The sequence below is a fragment of the Otolemur garnettii genome, unplaced genomic scaffold (assembly GCF_000181295.1).
Source record: "Otolemur garnettii isolate 467f Iridium unplaced genomic scaffold, OtoGar3 scaffold00105, whole genome shotgun sequence".
NCBI classification, from domain to species: domain Eukaryota; kingdom Metazoa; phylum Chordata; class Mammalia; order Primates; family Galagidae; genus Otolemur; species Otolemur garnettii.
This window is the reverse complement of record NW_003852500.1, coordinates 2,739,847-2,746,192: the sequence shown is the minus strand read 5'-3', so window position 1 is coordinate 2,746,192 and position 6,346 is coordinate 2,739,847. Positions and strand designations below refer to the sequence as shown.

The following is a 6,346-nucleotide window of genomic DNA, read 5'->3' as shown; positions in this document are numbered from 1 at the left end:
GTTGCAGCCGTCATTGTTGTTTGGCGGGTCCGGGCTGGGGATTCGAACCCGCCACCTTAGGCGTACGTGGCTGGCGCCTTAGCCGGTTGAGCCATAGGCGCCGAGCCGGGTTCCTTGTTTCTATTGGAATCTAATGCCCCTGAGCTCAAGTGGTGATGTGATGGGTAGCAGCTATAAAAACAAATGAATCTTCCCTCACTGGCCTGCTCCTCATCTCCTGCTCTGGGGCCTAGGTCTGCAGTACATGTCTGTAGTACAGGTGGTTGGCCAGGGGTTGGGGACCTCAGTTTTAGGGTGTGGACAATGTGAATCAAAGATGTCACAATCTAATCAAAATGGGGATAAGGTTTACCTGTGATTGCAGGAAAAGGGTGAGCCATGCAGGGAGCACCAATGAGCAGACAACACTGTGGGCAACCAGGGCTCCTGTGGCTAGGGACTTGAGGAAGATGGCTGGTGCACGTACTGCAGAATGCTCCCACCTAAAGCCGATGGGGTGGGGGTGTTTATCCTCCAACTGTAAACAGGCATTATCTGAGAGCTGCTTCCTTAGGCGGTAACTCCTCCAACTTCTTGCCTTCCCAGTGCACACATGGGACACAGTCCTGGGACCCCAGGAGGCCCCAGGCAGAGTCACAGGCATCTGCTATGAATAATCTTCACCATGTGGAGATGAATTTGAAGGAGGAACTGGAGAAGGTAGCACAAATAGCATCCACTCCTGGTGTGTTGCATCTTTGCAACAACAGGCATGAATGGGGTATTGAGAGCATGTTATCACACTAGTGGAGGTTAAGAGGGCTATTGATTCATGGATGCCCACTGCTCAACCCACACAGGCATCATCTTTCAGCATTGCCTGTATTGTCCCCTCCATACAGCAACCAATACATAAAATGTGAAAATGGTAGAATAGAATAGAATCTGTGCTGGTGACATTTTGAGTAGCAGCCAAGTGTCACTTTGAGGGAGAATAATGAGCCCCAAAAGGGCTCATTTTTCCCAGCAAGCATTTTATTAACAGCTTTTAGGCCAGAATTTTTGGAGCTCATATAAAAGTTGGAAGAAGCTCTGGCTTTCTTTTTTTTTTTTCTCTCCCAGCCACTTTATACGTGGTCAGTGGGCAGGGTAACATTGTGGGATGGGGGGAGCTTGTGATGGTTTAGGTACACTTGCGGGAAAGAAATATTTCTAAATAATGTATTTTGGGTGAAATAAGAATTTTGGAAAGCTCTTTATTTCAACATGATTCTCAGTGTGGTAAATTGAATGTTATGGTTCAGACATGCAAAAGTATGTTTATTAAAACAAATATATCAGCTTGGCGCCTGTGGCTCAAGTGGCTAAGGCACCAGCCACATACACCTAAGGTGGCGGGTTCAAATCCAGCCCAGGGCCGCCAAACAATGACGGCTGCAACCAAAAAATAGCCAGGCGTTGGGGCGGGTGCCTGTGGTCCCAGCTACTTGGGAGGCGGAGGCAGGAGACTCGCCTGAGCCTAGGAGTTGGAGGTTGCTCTGAGCTGTAATACCATAGCACTCTACCCAGGGGGACAGCTTGAGGCTCTGCCTCAAAAAAAAAAAAAGGAAAAATGTATCAAGAACCAAATAAATGCTTCCTGATAACCAAGGATATTTTCTTTCCCTGACTTCTGTGTCCTTTTCATTTGTATCAGTTAGCTATTGCTGCATAATGAATGCCCCCAATTTAGCAGCTTAAAACAACTCACTTCTATTATCTCCGTTTTTGTGGCCCTAGAATCAGAGTCCAGCTCAATAGGGTCCTTTCCTTCAGGGTCTCTCAACAGAGCTGCAATTAAGATCTAACCAGGGCAGGATCAGCCTTCAAGTTCACTCTGTGGTGTTAAAAGGATTCAGTTCCTTGCAGGCTGTTGAGCTTGGGGCCTTGGTTCCTTACTGACTGCTGGCTAGAGATCATCTTTAGTTCTGTGACACATGGTCTTCTTTATAGGTCAGCTTGCTTCATCAAAGCCACTAATCCTGGAAGTGAGGTACATCCCATCACTTACTGTATTCTATAGATTAGAAGGGGATTACCAGGTCCAGCATATACTCAAGAGGAGGAGATTGCCATGCCAGAAGGCAAGGACCATCAGGGACAAACTTAGAAGATACCTAATGTCTTGCAAATTCACCTCAGAGTCTTCCCAATGACAAACAAAAAGGCCAGGTGGATAAGCAAGATGAGAAAGGGATATACAGCATGAATACCTTTGTCCAGTTCAGATTTCTGAGCTCACAAGAGTGTACACGATGGCAAAGAAATTCAAAATCTGGGTCTGTGAGGTGGCTCATGCCTAAAATCCCAGCACTTTGGGAAGCTAAGGCAAGTAGATCACTTGAGGCCAGGAGTTCTAGACTAGACCAGCCTGAACAACATAGCAAGATCCCATCTCTAAATTTAAAAAGTTTTAAATAATTATCTGGGTGTGATGGCATGTGCCTATGGTCCCAACTCCTAGGCTAAAGCTGGAAGATCACTTGAGCTCAGGAGTTTGAGGTGGCAGTAAGCTATGATTTTGACACTGCACTCTCCAGCCTAAGCAACAGACACTTTCTCTCTCTCCTCTTAAAAAAAGGTCAAAATATGATGAGACAAAGGGCCAAAATTAACAAAATTGACAATATCAAATGTTGGCTAAGACCGAGACATTTGCTGTGCATTGAAGGGTAAATTGGTAAACCACATGGCTGTATCAGCTAAAGTTGAATAAATGTAGGCTGTCCCTACCATCCAGCTTTTCCACTAAGGTACTTACACAACTGGAATGAGTGTGCATTCATTGAAAGACAAAAAAGGAATGCTCAAGGAAGTTTCACTCAGTGGCCAACAGTAGAACAACCCAAGTGTCCATCAGCACGTGGGTGGAATTACTAACATAGGTAACACTGCAGATGAATGTCACAGACATAATATTGAACAAAATAAGCCAGACACAGAAGAGGACATGTTTGGAGATTGCATTGATATCAAGTTCAAGAACAGGTAGAACAAATGATGAGGTAAAAGTCAGGTAGCATTGGGGAAAACTGCCCAGCATGAGAGGGTGAAAGAAAATAGTGGCCACAGCTGGGCTCTGCAATATTTCACAACATAGGAAGTGTGTAGTTTGCTATTGACAGAGGCCACCAAGAGTCACCCAGTTTATACTTATGCCACTCTAGGTACTCAAGCCTTTGTAGTGTCTTGCTCTCAGCATCTGGAAGCAAGAAAAAGGATAGAAGGATGGGCATGCTTTCTAGACTGAAGGCTGTGGTTACCAGAGGCCTGGGCTCCCTCCTCTGCAGCCCAAGATGATATAAGTTCAGCCTGGAACTATTAGAATTAACGTGACCCAAGTCAGGAGTCAGTGAGATGGGCTCCAGTGGGACCCTCTAGTCCACGCGTGGGACTGTCCACAGGGCAAGAGGGCTGAGAGAGTGGGGATTTTGTAGAGTGAGTGGCCCTGTGATCAATGACAGCTGACCCAGTCAGACTTGAGACTCAGGTCATCCTGAGGTCCCTGCTCACCCACAGGTGCCCTGAAAACTGATCTAGGGCTGGTTTCGGGGCAGCTGGGGAGGTGAGCAGAGAGAACAAATGGTCTTTGCTTTCTGGCCAGATCAGATTCTGTGGCGGCGCCAGAGCAGCCTGGGTGGGACCTGGCAGGTACTGGCTGGCCTGGATCAGGGAGATGAAAGCAGATGCCTTAGCCCCAGAGACCTAGTTTTCCCAAAGCAGCCAAAGGGTTTGGGGAAGTGGGTACATTTTTCTCTGTCTCCTCACACCTATTCCTCCAGGGCAGCTCACTCTGTCACCACTCAGATTCCACGGGCCAGGCCAGGTGTCCTAAACCCCCAAAGACTCTCTCTCCTTGACCAAAGTTGGATCAAACTCCTCTGAGTTCTCTTCTCAAGTGGGCTTCAAACTTGGTCCCTGTCCTATCTTTGACCTGCCTCCCTTACTCTTAGCAAGAATCTTGCTAAGTCAGTTTAGAGTCTTTTGTCTTTGATACCTGATCACTCTGGTCTGCCTTCAGCAAGAATCCTGTTATGTCAGTTTAGCAAAACTCCCACACCTACCTACCTACCTACTTACCTATCTATTTAGAGACAGGATCTCACTGTGCTGCCCAGGCTGGAGTGCAGTGGTATGATCGTAGCTCCCTGAGCCTCAGACTCCTGGGCTCAAGTGATCCTGCTGCCTTAGCCTTCCAAATTGTTGAGATTACAGATGTGAACCACCACCTCCAGACTGCTGCTACCCTTGATGGAAAATCACTCCCTCATTCTGCTCCTTAGCTATAAATCCCCCCTTCTCCTCGCTGTACTCAGAGTTGAGTCAGTTTCACTCCCATTACAGTTAGTCTTTATATAAGTCTTATTTACCATTTTAACAATTGGCAGAATAAGATGGACAACCAGGATGTTGCAGGGAAGGCTAACCAGTGCTTTGGGGTTGCTTCCCCCAAATCTGGAAAAATGAACATGAACATCCTTCACCAAGAAGAGCTCATCGCTCAGAAGAAACAGGACATTGAAGCCAAAATGGAGCAGAAATCAAGCAGAAAGCCAAGCAGAAATCAGGTGGACAGCCCTCAGCCCCCACATTCTGGAGAAATTGCAAATGCACATAATTCTTCCTGTGTTTCCAACAAGTTTGCAAATGATGGTAGCTTCTTACAGCAGTTTCTCAAGTTGCAGAAGGTACAAAACAACACAGATGTGCCCCCCAGCTCGGCCAGCGCCCCTCCCAGCACGCCCACCCCCAGCACTGGGAAGAGGTCCCTCCTCTTTAGCAGGCGGACGGGCCTGGGGCTGGGTAGCCCTCTGGGCCAGGTGAAGAACTACTTGCATGCCAAGCAGCTACCTGTGGCACACCGCCCGAGTGTCTTCCAGTCTCCTGACGAGGATGAGGAGGAGGACTATGAGCAGTGGCTGGAGATCAAAGCCCTGTTCACTGAAAAGGTCCCAACATAATGAGCAAGTCCCTTGCAGTGAATATCCCTAGCGCCCAGATGGTGGTCTGGAGAGTTTCTCACTAACAGAAGCCAGGACTTCTTGGAGAAATGGCTGGCTCTGGGTCTGGGCAGGAAATGTATGAGATGATCCTGCAGCACCCTCTCTCGGCAGATGGGGTTTGGAGTTTTCATGGGGACAAAGGGAAAGAAAAAAGTGGTTTCTGCCAGCTGATAGCAAGAGGCAGCTGTGAAGTAGCTGTGTCTTTCCTTTTCCTGGGGTCATGTCCAAAGCTCTCAGGAGCCAGCTTGAAGAGGCTTCACTGGCCACAGAGTTTCTATATTAATTGCTATGGATCAAAAACCCACTCAATGTGTTTAAATCAGAGTTTGTAATGCTATTTTTAAAAAAGAATGTGTCATCTTTGAAGGAAGAAAGGGAACTCATGTATTATACTGAAAACTGGTAAATAAAGAATTAAGCATCTCCCCCTTTAAAAAAAAAAAAAAAACTATTGGCAGAATATTTTTCTTTTAACATCCCTCAAACCCAGAGGACAAGGCCATGTCCTCACTCTTGATACCCCTGGCAGGACCATGATCCCCTCCCTCAGAATACTCCCACCTCCAGTGAGATGGTGTTGGACACAGGTTCCTGCGTGGGTGGTACCTCCCTTCAGGGCCCCATGTGACCTGTCCTGGCCAATGTGCTCTGAGCATAACTTTCATAAGGCATTTCTGGGCCAGGACATTTCACTGGCAGTATGAGGCCCTGCTGAGTCCTTCCCCTTTGTGACACAAAGTAGCAAAAGTCTGCTCCCGGCCAGCCACACAGTGGTTCCTCGCCTTGAAAATGCCATGCTTCCTCATTCTGCTTGGTAGCTTAACTTCAGAAACTGTGGACACAGCCCACCAGAAGAATGCCTTGAAGACACTAAGCAGAATACAGCACAGGTTCTGTCTCTTGCCTGAATCACTGCACTTTACAAAAGATAAGCCCTCACCTTCTCCCACACAATGTCTGATAGGTTTCACGATAATCCCTCCATAATCTACAGGATGTACTCTTGCACCCAAACATTGATAAAATTTTGCTTGAATGAGCTTTCTGAGCACATAGAGGACTTCCATCACCTGTAAATAAGCTGTAGGCTGAAACATTGCTTTGGAACAGACTAACAGAAACTATGGAAAATTCCTCTAGGGCTGCAATCCTCAGTAAGATTCTGAGTAAAATTAACTTTGATTCTCTAAAAGCTTATTTTTTCTTTCATTGATGAAAGGATGACATTGCTAGTCAATTATCTAACAGAAAAATAAACCAACAGAAAAAAGAAAAGTTATAGCACATAACTACCACTTTAATTAACCACCTGCGGCTTTAAGAAT

General features: G+C 46.6%; 1 pseudogene; it reads left to right on the top strand.

Moving 5' to 3' along the window:
* The first annotated feature begins 4,406 nt into the window (after window positions 1-4,406).
* Window positions 4,407-5,649, top strand: LOC100959245 (annotated as a pseudogene).
* The last annotated feature ends 697 nt before the right edge of the window (window positions 5,650-6,346 follow it).